Source organism: Triticum urartu, chromosome 7A, assembly GCF_056163025.1.
Source record: "Triticum urartu cultivar PI428250 chromosome 7A, HENAU_Tu73, whole genome shotgun sequence".
Lineage (NCBI taxonomy): Eukaryota > Viridiplantae > Streptophyta > Magnoliopsida > Poales > Poaceae > Triticum > Triticum urartu.
This window is the reverse complement of record NC_141879.1, coordinates 255574378-255588208: the sequence shown is the minus strand read 5'-3', so window position 1 is coordinate 255588208 and position 13831 is coordinate 255574378.

Here is a 13831-nt window from a genome sequence, read left to right as displayed (position 1 = left end):
AATCAGATATCGGCTGCGAGCAGGCCGGATGCAAACCGGGTCGTAGTTAGGCCCAACTATATGACGGGCTTTTAATAGGCTGAAATTAATATAGGGCCAAAATGCTAAATGGGCCCTTAACAGGCCAAAACTAATATCAGACCGAATTACTAAGTGGGCCTTTAGCAAGTGGACCCAAAAGCATAATGTCCAGTTGACGGGCCGAATCTGATATGGGCCATAATTAGGCCCAAAACCTCTTAAAGGGTCGGACCTGATCTGGGCCGTAATTTGGCCCAGAACGTGGTAGGCTTTTAACGGGCCGGATCTCATATGGGCCACTATTAGGCCCGGAGCGTGGCAGGCCATTAATAGACCGTATCAAATATGGGCTGGCATTTGGCCCAAAACATGGCAGCCAATTAACGGGCTGGCCTACTAGGGTCCTCAAAATCTTGTGGGCCTACAGCAGGGCCGGTCCATTAATGTCGGCGAAATCTCATGGGCCTTTAGCTGGGCTGGACCATTATGATCCGCAAGAATTTTGTGGGCCTTTACCTGGGCCTGCCTATTATGGCACACAAAAATCTTGTGGGCATGTACCTGGGCCGACCCATTATGGCCCGCGAAATCTTGTGGGCCTTTAGCTGGGCTAGCCCATTATGATCCGCAAAATCTCATGGGCCTTTAGCTGGGCCGGCCCATTATGGTCCGCAAAATCTTGTGGGCCTTTAGTTGGGCTGGCCCATTTAAACTTGTTGGGCCATGCCACGTGTCGACGTATCATAGGCGCCTTCTATCCAGTGAGTGGATGACATCTGTCCCGACGATGAGCCGACACGTGTTTCCTCTAGCCAATGATGATTTTACACGTGGAAAATCCCCATTGGTCGGGGCTGTTAACGGGTTATCGGATCCAAAACCTGACCCGATAGCTTAACGGCGTTCTGTTACGGTGGATGCCACGTGTCGGTCACCCTTGACAAAAGCACTTCTGTGACGCGCGATTTATCGTCATGGAAGTGGACACTTCTGTGATGATAATTTTGGTAATGTCATGGAACACTTCTACGACAGCACAGGTATGACTATCTTGATTCTGTCATAAATTTGTCATGGATGTACATGCATGACAAACAAAGCGACCTACTGTGACAAACACGTATCATCACGGAAGTGTATTTTTTTGTAGTGTTAGCATGCCTAGGCTCCTCAAAAGGAAATTGGGGTGGTTTTTTTGTTGCAACATTATTTTGTTGAGGTCTTTTGATAACATTATCATCACCTCTTTCATTAGCATGGTTATACGCTACCCTAAACGACTGTTGAGTTCTCTGCAATTGTTAAGGCACTTCTTCTTGAGTTTGCCCGGTGCCTTCCTTATGGATGGCTTTCTCAAGATTGGACCAAAGTGGTTGACACTATATTGTTTTCGACTCCCCATTTTTCTTTGAATAGTCACTACAAAAAATTGAAGAAAATGTGTAAAATATACTATCTAAACACACAAGCAACTTGTTAGCTAAATTTTACCACAAAAGACAACGCTAACTTGTAACACAAAAAACACTTTTACAATAGTGCCAATCTAATGGCAACATAGTTAAAGTGGTGAAGGGGGCTCCATTATATGAGATTGACCAAGTTTTGTCACATCAACACATTTTGCACCATGTATATCAAAGTGTGAATCTTTGTAACAATAGGGCCCACGAAAGTTGCACTTATTCACAGTAGGATTTTGTGATTGACAAGAAAGAGCCTAGTTTGACAACTTGGATTCATCTATTATTAACCATGAGTTGTCTTAGGTGCTTGTCTTGGGTGCACACATTTGAGGAATGACCTCTATCTAATGTGTTTTTAGTCATTCATTTTGACCCTATTTAAATGCGTGGGGCTTAGCGATGCAAAAAAGTAGAAATTTGATGACATGAAAGTACTAATACAAGTACAAAAAGCTTTTGTAATCATATTTTACAAGTACAAATAAGTAACACGAGAACTTTTTTGGGACATAATTGTCCAAAGTTGCATTCTTAGAACATAGATTCTTTTCCCTTCATAGTATCCATATGAATCAAACCTTTAGTTTATATCTCGACTAATTTTATAAAGCTCTACTCATGCTAAAGATTAACTATTTAAATTTATTCAAAGTAGTGCCATCCAAATTGAATTTACAATTTATTCACTCTTATATTTCTTTATGGAGGGAGTATTTGCATCCAATAAAATTTATTTGGTTTTGGTTTTTTGCTACCAATGTATGTAAGGTTCTCGTGCTTGGGAAGGGCACACATAGTTTCCTAAGGCCCCTCCAAGCTAGCAAATCACTTACGCAAGTGCCTCCTCACTGCTTTCTACGTCCTCCTTCAGAAGAATACTTAACTACCTTTGCCTCCACCCTTGTCATTGATTTTGACATATTACCCTTGTTTTTATGACCCCACCCGCTACTACACAACCACGAATCAACCTATAGATGACACGCCACCGACTGCTGCCATAAACCTAGCCTCCTGTGCATGAGTAGGGCACAATATGACAATGAATTACATGCAAAGCATCTTGAGTTTTGATTCAAGTGATACGAGAGAGTTTTATGGTCAAGAATGGAAAGATTCTCCTAGCAAAACAATGAATTTCTACGACAGATTTTACTTCTTTACTAATGCCCAATCTCAGTTGCATGGCAAATTTAGAGGATTTTGAAGAATTGCGCTTAATACAATATCTACACATAAAAATGCTAGTGTTAGAACTATGTCCAACCATAAGTGCTTACTTGTTTATGCTCCAAAACTTTTGCAACCATCAAGGAACTAAAGTGAATTAATTTATGGAAACCATAATTTTAGCTGCTTGGGCTATTTGGATCATGCAGAACAACAAAATTTTCAAGCATGGTGATCAAACTCTATTTAAAGGCAAGCTTTTTTCAATGAGCTAAATTTAGACATAAGATCAAGAAGAAATTTAGGCCTTTTATTTTTCCTTTTTTGGCTTCACTCAAGCCTTGTAATGACCTTTGTTAATTTTAATTATTGTATTAAAATTGCATTGGGGTTTAACCCTACTATTTTCCTTCTCAAAATAAAATATAACACCTACTCGTAGAGCATAAGACATTAATTAAAAGTAATTCATGTTGAGAGGAGATGTTCAAGACCATGGTCAGTTCGATCTAGTACTGCTCTTTGGATTCAGGCCTGGTTAAGATTCAAATTTCTTAGTTTAGCACCTTATCTTGGAAGCTTGCTCATGAAGGCCTGCGTATGTTCGCCTTCTTGAACGGGATGGATTGACATGCACATATCTTAGCGTCGAGCATAGGTTCAGCATCCTACTCAATATATTGAATTCATGTTTCGCTGGATCAATGGAAAATCAGACTAATCAACATGAAGTTATGCATGCATGGTTGATTCCTTCTTTGCTTTACTATTTCTAGGGTTAGTTAAATTATTTGCGCCGCCCCCATCCAATTATGCCCTGTTAAATTGGATCAATTTCCAACAAAAGAGGCAGCACAAAACAACATGTGTATCACTAGTGCAGAACTGGGCTTTAGCGCCGGTTCGTAAGGGCCTTTAGTGCCGGTTCCACAACCGGCACTAAAGAGTGGGGACTAAAGGTCCCCCCTTTAGTACCGGTTCATCACGAACCGGCGCTAAAATGCCACCACGTCGCACGGGTGCGTGTAGGATATTAGTACCGGTTGGTAACACCAACCGGCACTAAATGTTTGGGGTGGTTTAGGTTTTATTTTTTATTTTTCCATTAATTTTGTGTTTTCCATTTAATTCTTTTTTGTTTGCTTGTATTTTACGATACTACGTATTGTACACGTTATGCATATATATAAATAGATTTTCTCGTAGAACCGATCATATATATATATATATATATATATATCATTGAATGTCTCACAACCACCATTAATTATTCACACATACACATGTATATATATACAATTTCTCCTACATGTTGCCTTGGTGCCTTCGGAGGAAGATGACAAGTGGTTCATGGGGGCGGTAGCGGGTAATAGTTTTCTCCTTTCGGATCTACGACCTGGTCGAGCAAAAATCCCGTTATTTCCTCTTGAAGTGCTAGTATGCGCTCCATTGCTAGGAGCTTCTCCCGCACCTCTTTGAACTGTTAAGAAGGAGATCAGTATGCATGTGTATTAGTTGTGTGACTAGATATCAATAATCATGTAAAAATTGTGAATAGTTTTCTGGCAAACGTACCCATTCCTGTCTTCGAGATTTGCTCCTTTCGGACGCCATCATGCGAATGTTCTCGCAAACGTAGTATGCACACAGATTAGTCCCCGGAGCCTGCTTTAGGGCCTTTACGAGAATGGAATTTAATCAGATAATAATTAATCAAGCATGCTAATTAATTAATGGTATTGAAACAAGAATTAAAGAGATGGTAAGCTAGCTAGTAATACTTAATTACTTACCTTGGGTCGAAACCAAAGCAGCTTTTGTCGCCATTTGCCTGGAGTCACCTTGATGAACTTTTCCCAAGCCCTGCCCGCCAGCAAAGAAAATGAATAAAGGGGTTATTAAATAGTTGATATCAGGAAATGCCAAACTAATTAAATAGGCCGAGATATAGTTAATAACGATTGAAATTACCTGCCGACTATCCCCTTCACGATGGCGAAGTCACTTTCTTCCTTAAGTAGTGAGTCCAGTACTTCAACTGTTCCTTTATCAACTTTAATGATTAATAAGATCCAGTGGAAACTGCATGCGCACACGTTTGCATGTCTTAATTAAGCGAGCATGTGCACAACACTAATCAACTAGCCTAAACCCTATACACTTAATTATTAACATCTAGCTAGCTAGTAAGCAAAAATAGAATTTGTAGTACAAGACAGTGTGACTCACAGGAAGTTGTAAGGAAGTAGTATATCTTGATTGCTATTGAGGTGCTTGAAGAACTCTAGCATGCTTTCCTCTAAACTTGCTCGACAACTTGGAATTTTCCATGTGTACTTATTAATGGTATTTGGGTCAATGAACCCAATGCCATAGCGTCCAGATTTTTTCATTCAATACATCTTCATCCTGCATAATACCACAGAAAAGAATATAGTGAGGATAATTACAGGTAATGATTGATCAAAATGATCACTACAGCTAGCTTGAGACTTAAATTACAAAAAGAAATCACTTACAAACAATAGCAACTGATGAGAGATTTGTCGAGTGCGTCTTGATTGAATAATTGAAACAGTTCTGTATACTCAACGGCCAGAGCATTCTCATGGGATTAATGCTCCTCCTTGACATTCACCATGAGGGACTCTTGATTGGAAATCTTGGTAATGTTCAGGTACCATTGATGCAATTCATACATTCTCGTCGGGAGGTTCTTGACCTCCTTGGGCTCGACCAAAGGTTGTCTGCGGACATATTTCCATTTTATTTCCTCCTCTCTAAGCGGAGACATGGGCTCGATGTCGAGGAGTTGTCCAACACTGATACCGAGCATTTTAGCATTCCTTATATGCTCCTCGGCTATTACCAAATTGTTCAGCTGGGGAACGGTTTGCCCATAATAATATAGGGCGCACGTACTCTCATGTGTTGTTGGCACAACAAGCGGGGGGATTGATTGTGCCGCCTGTTCTCCCAGCTGGGGAACAGTTTTCCCGCATTTTTTGGCAGCTGCTTGTTGGCTCGAGCTCGAGCTCGCTTCCTTTTGTAGTCATGCTCGATGTGCCTTCCTTATTTGGCACTCATAGTCTGAGTCAACAGGCTTGGGAGCTGGTGGTCTAGCCATATGAATGAAGTGGTCAATCTTTTCCTCAGGCACTTTCTCCCTTGGCGGCGGTGCCGGTTTCGGTCCAAAATGTGCTGACACTTGGGCCTTCACTATGGCTTCGTTTTACTCCTCTGTCATGTCGTAAGGCCTCTGAGGAAGAGGACCGAGGCTGCTTGGACCATATTTATATCGCTTGCCTCCGCCTGTACCTCCTGTACTACCTCAACACGTACCGCTGCGCACCATAGCTGCGGCGTGTCTCTTCTGCGGTTGCTGAGGCGGCGGAGAAGGCTGACGTGGCTGAGTTGGAGTAGGAGTCTGCTCACGCATTGGTGGACTTGGAGGAGCGGGAGTCTGCTGACACGGTGGCGGACTTCAAGGAGGAGTCGGCTCACTCATTCATGGACTTGGAGGAGCGGGAGTCTGCAGACACGGTGGCGGACTTCGAGGAGGATTCGGCTCACGCGTTCGTGGACTTGGAGGAGCGGGAGTCCCTTGACTCGGTGGCGGACTTTGAGGAGGAGTCGGCTGACGCGGTGTCGGTGGCCTTCGAAAGATGATGCAATCCTTTCTCCATAGGATGATATGATGTATGGCCTCTCCCAGTGTGTGCTCGTCGTCACCTCCAGGAATGTCAAGCTCTAGCCCCGAATATTGGTCCACCACCTCATCAACCAATACACGAGCATAGCCCGCTGGATCGGGGTGCAATGGAAGGTTGCTTCGGGGGTATTTGTAAAAGCAAGGGCGTCTGCCACCTTCATGGATATGTTCTTCATTTTGAAGTGTAGCCCACAGTTAGTGTTCTCTATGATGTCATCCACAGGGTATGTATCCAGCAGTGCGTCGCCCGGGGCGAAACCAACGCTGCTTCTCGGCATGGATGGGACGGTGCTATCCAATGCTGGATGATCATCCGCTTGCTGCTGCCGCTGCTGAGACCCCCTTTCCTGGCTAAGTGAGTCGATCTGCTGCTGCTGCTGGAATTTGAGTGCCAAGTCTGCGTGCCTTGCTTCTAGGCCTTGAAGGCGTTCTGCGTCCTGCTTCCTCTGCTCCTCCTCCAGATTCCTCTTCTTCTCCTCCTCCCTCTTCTTTCTTGCACGGCTCCTGTAGTTGTCATTCCATTCCGAAAAGCCCTCATACCAGGGAATAACGCCCTTGCCTCGTGTTCTTCCCGGGTGTTCAGGATTTCCCAGGGCGCGCATAAGCACATCGTTCTCTCTGTTGGGCGTGAACACCCCCTTTTGTGCATCTTCTATTGCGTCAAGTAACTTTTGTTTGGCTCCTTTTAGACTTGCCTTCTTCGAAACCTCGCCTGTCTTCGGGTCCAATGCCCCCCATGCGCATCGAACCAAGTTCTGCACCTGGGGGGGCAGCTCCTAGTAACCGGATTGACCCCTGCATCCTCCATATCTTGCTCAGACTTATCCCACTTAGGCATTCCCGCCGCGTAGCCACCTGGCCCCAGCCTATGGAACTGCGTCTTTTTTGCGGCATTGGCCTTGTTTTTTCTCGACCGTTCCTTAGATAATTCTGATTCCTTGAATTCCACAAAAGTGGGCCAATGTTCTCTTTGCTTCTCCAGTGTTCCCGTGAATTCAGGAGTCTTCCTGTCTGCAGCGAGGTAGTTGGCCCATACAGTTTTCTTGTGGGTGTTGAATGCAATTGCCATCTTCTTAAGAGCAGCGTCCTTGACTTTCTGCACATCTGCATCAGTGAAATAATCTGGTAGGGTGAAATGTTCCATGAGAGATTCCCAAAGGTTGTCTTTTGCTCTGTCGTCGACCCAAGTAACATCTGGACGTTTAGTTTTTGGCTCTTTCCATTCTTGAATGGAGATCGGGAGTTGGTCCTTCACAAGAACTCCGCACTGATAAACGAACTTGTTCGCAATGTTCTTAGGCGTAGGGGCTCGCCACAAGCTTTGATGGAATCGATGTTGTACTTTACAACCTCCTTCAACTTTTTGCCCGGGCCTCGCTTTCTCCTGCTGTCTGTAGAAGCAGATTTGCTCGATCCGGAGGGCTGAAAGAAGAAAGATCGATTCGTTAATATATCTTCAAATCAAAAAAACATGTGATGATCACTAGATGCCTGCTTATATAAATATACCTTGCCGGTAGTCTTTGTTATTTCAAGATCAACATTGTCTGTGTCATTGTCGGTGTCAAAACCGGCGGATCTCGGGTAGGGGGTCCCGAACTGTGCGTCTAGGTCGGATGGTAACAGGAGGCAGGGGACACAATGTTTTACCCAGGTTCGGGCCCTCTTGATGGAGGTAAAACCCTATGTCCTACTTGATTAATATTGATGATATGGGTAGTACAAGAGTAGATCTACCACGAGATCAGAGAGGCTAAACCCTAGAAGCTAGCCTATGGTATGATTGTTGTTCGTCCTATGGACTAAAACTCTCCGGTTTATATAGACACCGGAGAGGGCTAGTGTTACACATAGTCGGTTACAATGGTAGGAGATCTACATATCCGTATCGCCAAGCTTGCCTTCCACGCCAAGGAAAGTCCCTTCCGGACACGGGACGAAGTCTTCAATATTGTATCTTCATAGTCCAGGAGTCTGGTCGAAGGTATAGTCCGGCCATCCGGACACCCCCTAATCCAGGACTCCCTCAGTAGCCGCTGAACCAGGCTTCAATGACGACGAGTCCGGCGCGTAGATTGTCTTCGGCATTGCAAGGCGGGTTCCTCCTCCAAGTACTTCATAGAAGATTTTGAACACAAAGGTAGTGTCCGGCTCTGCAAAATAACTTTCCACATATTGCCATAGAGAGAATAATATTTACACAAATCTTATCTGCTGACGTATTCCGTGGCGTGACATCACACCATGGCCAAGTTAAAGGAGAGATTGTGTCCCCTTATTCCGGGATTCTCATCAATACGGGCATGGGTAACCCAACCACGCCATTGACTACGGCGCTAGGGAGACAAGCGAGTTTTACCAGGCTGGTGGGGGTGCATGGTCGCGTCTGCCCATATAAGGGGATAAGGATCCACCTTTTCATCCATGCCTTCTTCCTCCTTTGCCTATCCATTTCCGCGCACTCGAGCTCTAGCGCCCAAGTCCGCACACCCCACCTCAACCTTCTCCAGCCATGTCCGGAGCGGGAGGCAAGTGGATGGTCTCCTCCGTCACGGAGGGACACATCAAAAGACTGAGGAATGCCGGATACTTGTCTAACGACATTGCGCACCGGCTTCCCGAAGAGGGGCAGCTCATCCCCACCCCTAGGCCCCATGAGAGGGTGGTGTTCCTCCCCCATTTCCTCCGCGGACTGGGCTTCCCTCTCCACCCATTTGTCTGGGGGCTCATGTTCTACTATGGCCTGGATTTCCACGATCTGGCCCCGAATTTTGTCCTCGACATCTCGGCGTTTATCGTCGTGTGCGAGGCTTTCTTCCGCATCCACCCCCATTTCGGCCTATGGCTCAAGACTTTCAATGTCAAGCCTAAGGTGGTGCACGGCACCCAAGCGGAGTGTGGAGGCGCCATGGTGGGCAAGATGCCCAACGTCCTATGGTTCGAGGGCTCCTTCCTGGAGTTCCTAAAGGAGTGGCAGTCGGGGTGGTTTTACATCACCGAGCCGCGCGACCCTGAATGGGTCGCAGCCCCCGAGTTCCGATCCGGACCCCCTACGCGGCTCGCCTCCTGGAAAGAGATGGGCCTGTCGTGGGGTAAAAAAGGAGAGCTGACCAGACTCCAAACATGCGTCCAAACCCTGGTGGACAGGAATCTCAAACTTGTCAACGTAGTCCAGGTTATGCTCATCCGTCGGATCCTCCCGTGTCAACAACGGGCTTTCAACCTGTGGGAGTTCGACCCAGCGCGGCACCGAACTCTGAGCAGGCTCTTCGACACGACGTATGAAGATGCCTGGAAGGTGCTTCAGCACGCAGCGTCACGCTCGTGCGGTAAGCTGTTTTCACCTTTTACAGGGTATTAGTTTTTCATAGTTTGACTCCATGCGGGATCTAAGTTCCCTTACCTTTGACAGGATTGGCAGGAGATGTCCGGACAGATCAACTGTCCGGCTCCTTTGCCCGAAGGCCCAGCGGACGCTCGCTTGGCGAAGCTGCTAGTTCCGGCACCTTACGTGGTGCCGGAGAAGAAGGCCACGGGGACTCGAAAGAGTGTCCGACGCCAGGAGGTGTTGGATTCACCATCCGACGACTCCAAGGCGCGCTCCTCCCATGAAGACGAGGAGGAGGAAGAAGAGACCTCTCCCCCCCCCCAGCGGGGGGAGGGAAGAAAAGGAAGGCCGCCCCAACCGGGGAGGCCGAAGGGTCCAAGAGGGGGAAGACCCCTCCTCCGGACTCCTCCACCAACGCCAACGACGGCGAAGAGGAGTGGCCGCACAGGGCCAAGCCCCTGGCGAAATCGTAAGTATCCGGATACCAGAGTGATTCATAGTATTCCCCCATTGCACAGCTTTTCCTCACGTCGAACATGATTGTGCGGTCCGCCCAAGGCCGGGCTCGACGAGTCATCGAGCGGCTCCCTGGACTCGTCGGATGTGAATTCGCTTCCGACGGCTTCCTCCCCCGACCCTACGGACGGCGCCGAGGTGGCGTCCCAACAGGTTCCAAGCCAGGAGGAGGTGGTCCTGGAGGCGCCGCAAGGCAACCTCCCGGACTCCAGGCGTAAAGGGGATAGAACCCCCAAGGGCTCCAAGTCCGGCCTTGAGCCAGACACCGCGCTGGAACCTTCAACGGCTCCGGACTCCGGTAGGCAGCCTCCTTCCAAGAGGAGCAAGCCTACCGAGCCGGTGACCTCCGTCCAACCGGAGGCACCGGACAATTTGCTGGAGACGCTTAACGGCGCCTCCATCGACGAGGAGCACCGCACTGTTATGAGTGTGGTGATCCAGAAGGTTCGGTCCGCCAAGAGCGGACTGACTGAAGCCTGTGCCAGCCTTCTAACAGGCTTTGAGGTAAGTAAAGAATATGTAAAAATATTACCGCATAGACAGTAGCCCCTGATGCTCTGTTCGGCGTTCGGAAAGAAAAGCCGAATAGAGGATCTAATAATCGCAGGAGTCTAACATAATCAAGTCAATATACGTATGCAGGCTTCGCTGCTGGCCTCCGCCGCACTGACTGCGGAGGTGGATACGCTGAAGAAGAACCTCGAGCGGTCCGAGCAAGAGCTCGGCCTAGCCAAGTAGCAGCTCGAGGAGAAGGAAGGTAAGAAATACCTTATTGAAATATGTGAAAGGTGCAATTGCAAAAAGTGACAGGATTAACGCGGCTATTGTAGGGGCCACAACTGAGGTGGCGACCGTTAAGCAAGCGTTGTCCAAGGCCGAAAAGAGGGCGGCCATGGAGCGCACCGAGCGGGAGAAGCATGAGACGCAGGTTGGCGAGGTGCGGCAAGAGCTCCAGGCTCTCATGAAAAAACATGAGAGTTTGGAGCTTGACTCGAAGATGCGAGAGTCTGAGCTCGCGGCGGCCATTGAAGATGCCAAGTCTGCCAAGGCCGAAGCCCAGAAGGCCCTCCAGGAGGTTGAGGCAATAAAAAGATAGCGGCAGGTAAGGCATTCTTTATGCAAATCAAGCACGTAAAAGTGAATTACTTGTCACTTACCCGAATCCGGAGCTATCCAGGAGCATTCGTAGACTTGCCCCATAGCGCCGGGCAACGAGCATCGCAAGCCCGAGATGTATTATGAGGGTGTTCTGAAGGGTGCCTGCCTTGTGGTAGATGAATGTTCCATGAATGTAATTTTTCAGTGAACTCACTCGTTTTGTCCTGTGCGCTGAAAACTTGTTCATGTGCGCTAAGCAATGCTTGTTGAATTTAAAATATTACCTTCTATGAGGCCGTTTATCAAATTTGAGAGATGGTGAGTCATCGGCTTCTGCCCCCATGGCACGAGTGCTGGGGTGTTCGGGATAAACATGAGCGCTCTTTTTCCCATTCTTGGGTCCTTCGAGGGAGGCGCTCAACACAACGAACAAGGCAATCGGACTATAGTGCTTGAACACACTCACTTAGCCATAGAATTCTATAATTTTAAATTTCGGCAAAGCCCCTAGTGTTCGGAAGACCGGGTTCGGGGCGCTATCCACGCCTAGGCCGGACAAAGCCGACTCCTCGCTCTAAGCGGCATAAGTCTTTAGGGACTCGAAAACCTCTCGAACAGCGACCAGCTCTCGCCTCATCATGACGGTCAGTTTTAGCTTTCTCTTTTGAGGTGCTTAGCCCAGCTCAACTGGGGCACAATCGCAGTAGTTCTCCTAGTGCTACCTTAGCCGATATGACGGAACGTAAGGTACCAAAACATAGGAGCTGGGCAAACCCAACTATTGACACAAGACATGATTCGGAGCCGATGCATATAATGCTATAACTTCGGGGTGCCGCACTTGTGAAAGTGTTCGGACTTCTCACACCATGTTGTGGGGTACTTAAGCCCCTGGCGTATTGGCCGTACCAAAGTGTACGGGTGCAACATGTCATTAATGAACATATATTCGTAAAAAAGAGGTAATGCAATAATAGACGGAAGCTATGCATTATATATTTAAAAAAGCTGCGATCAAAGTAGAACGATACAAATAGTGCGATAAGCAAAAGATGGGACTATCAAATATGTCCTTTCTAGAGGCGAGCTGTGGAATGTTATGCGAAACAGGTATACTGCTCGTTATAGAGACCACCTTAGAGTTCCGTAGTGCGGCGTAGCTTTCTGCTTCCCTGGTTGTATCGTTTGTGCGGCAATTGTACTGCCGGACAAGCCTTCCGAAGAATGGAGTCCTAAAAATAAGAGAAAATTAAGAAATTGGCAGCCCCTAGTGCGGTTTAAGCCGCGTTTCGGGCGTGTCGTGATGGTGCCCCTCCCCCTGTGCCCATGGTATTTCTAGAGCGTAGTTATGTACTCGCAACACTGGTTTCGCAAGTTCGCGAGGGCTGAGGTTGGGACTGCATTGCTACACTTGCTCGGAACGTGCCATGCGGTCTTGTTGTAGGTTACTCCGGGCGCGCTTGACAGTGTCCGGACGTTTAATGGTCGGACTGGAGAATTGCCTTGAGAGGCTACTTCATACTTCCGCTGCGATAGCCGCCGTATGCTCCTCCGTTCGGAGAGAGCGTTCGGTGTTTCCATTGACCGTGATGACGCCTCGAGGGCCAGGCATCTTGAGCTTGAGTTATGCATAGTGCGGCACCGCATTGAACTTGGTTCGCTCGAGAAGTGCGTGATAGCCACTGCGGAACGGGACTATGTCGAAGATTAACTCCTCGCTTCGGAAATTATCCGGAGATCCGGAGACCACTTCAAGTGTAACTGAGCCTGTACAGTTGGCTTCTACACCTGGAATGACGCCTTTAAAGGTCGTTCTGGTGGGTTTAATCCTCGAGGGATCGATGCCCATTTTCCGCATTGTATCCTGATAAAGCAGGTTCAGGCTGCTGCCTCCGTCCATAAGGACTCTAGTGAGGTGAAATCCGTCAATGATTGGGTCTAGAACCAATGCGGCGAATCCGCCATGACGGATGCTAGTGGGGTGGTCCCTTCGATCAAAGGTGATCGGGAAGGAAGACCATGGATTGAACTTTGGGGCGACTGGCTCCATCGCGTATACGTCCCTTAGCACACGCTTCCGCTCCCTCTTGGGGACGTGGGTTGCGTATATCATGTTCACCGTCCGCACTTGTGGGGGAAAACCTTTCTGTCCACTGTTGTTCGGCGGCCGGGGCTCCTCCTCGTCGTTGCTATGCAGCCCCTTGTCTCTGCTTTCGGCATTTAACTTGCCTGCCTACTTGAACACCCAACAATCCCTGTTGGTGTGATTGGCTGGTTTTTCGGGGGTGCCATGTATCTGGCATGAGCGGTCGAGTATTCGGTCCAAACTAGACGGGCCCGGAGTGTTTCTTTTGAATGGCTTTTTCCGCTGACCGGGTTTAGAGCCTTTGAATCCGGCATTAACTATCGTATCCTCAGTATTGTCGCTGTTAATGCGGCGCTTTTGCTTGTTGCGACGCGACCTGCCACTGCTGTCCTTGGTATCCGAATTACCAGGGCTCTTGGTCATGTTATTGCTGC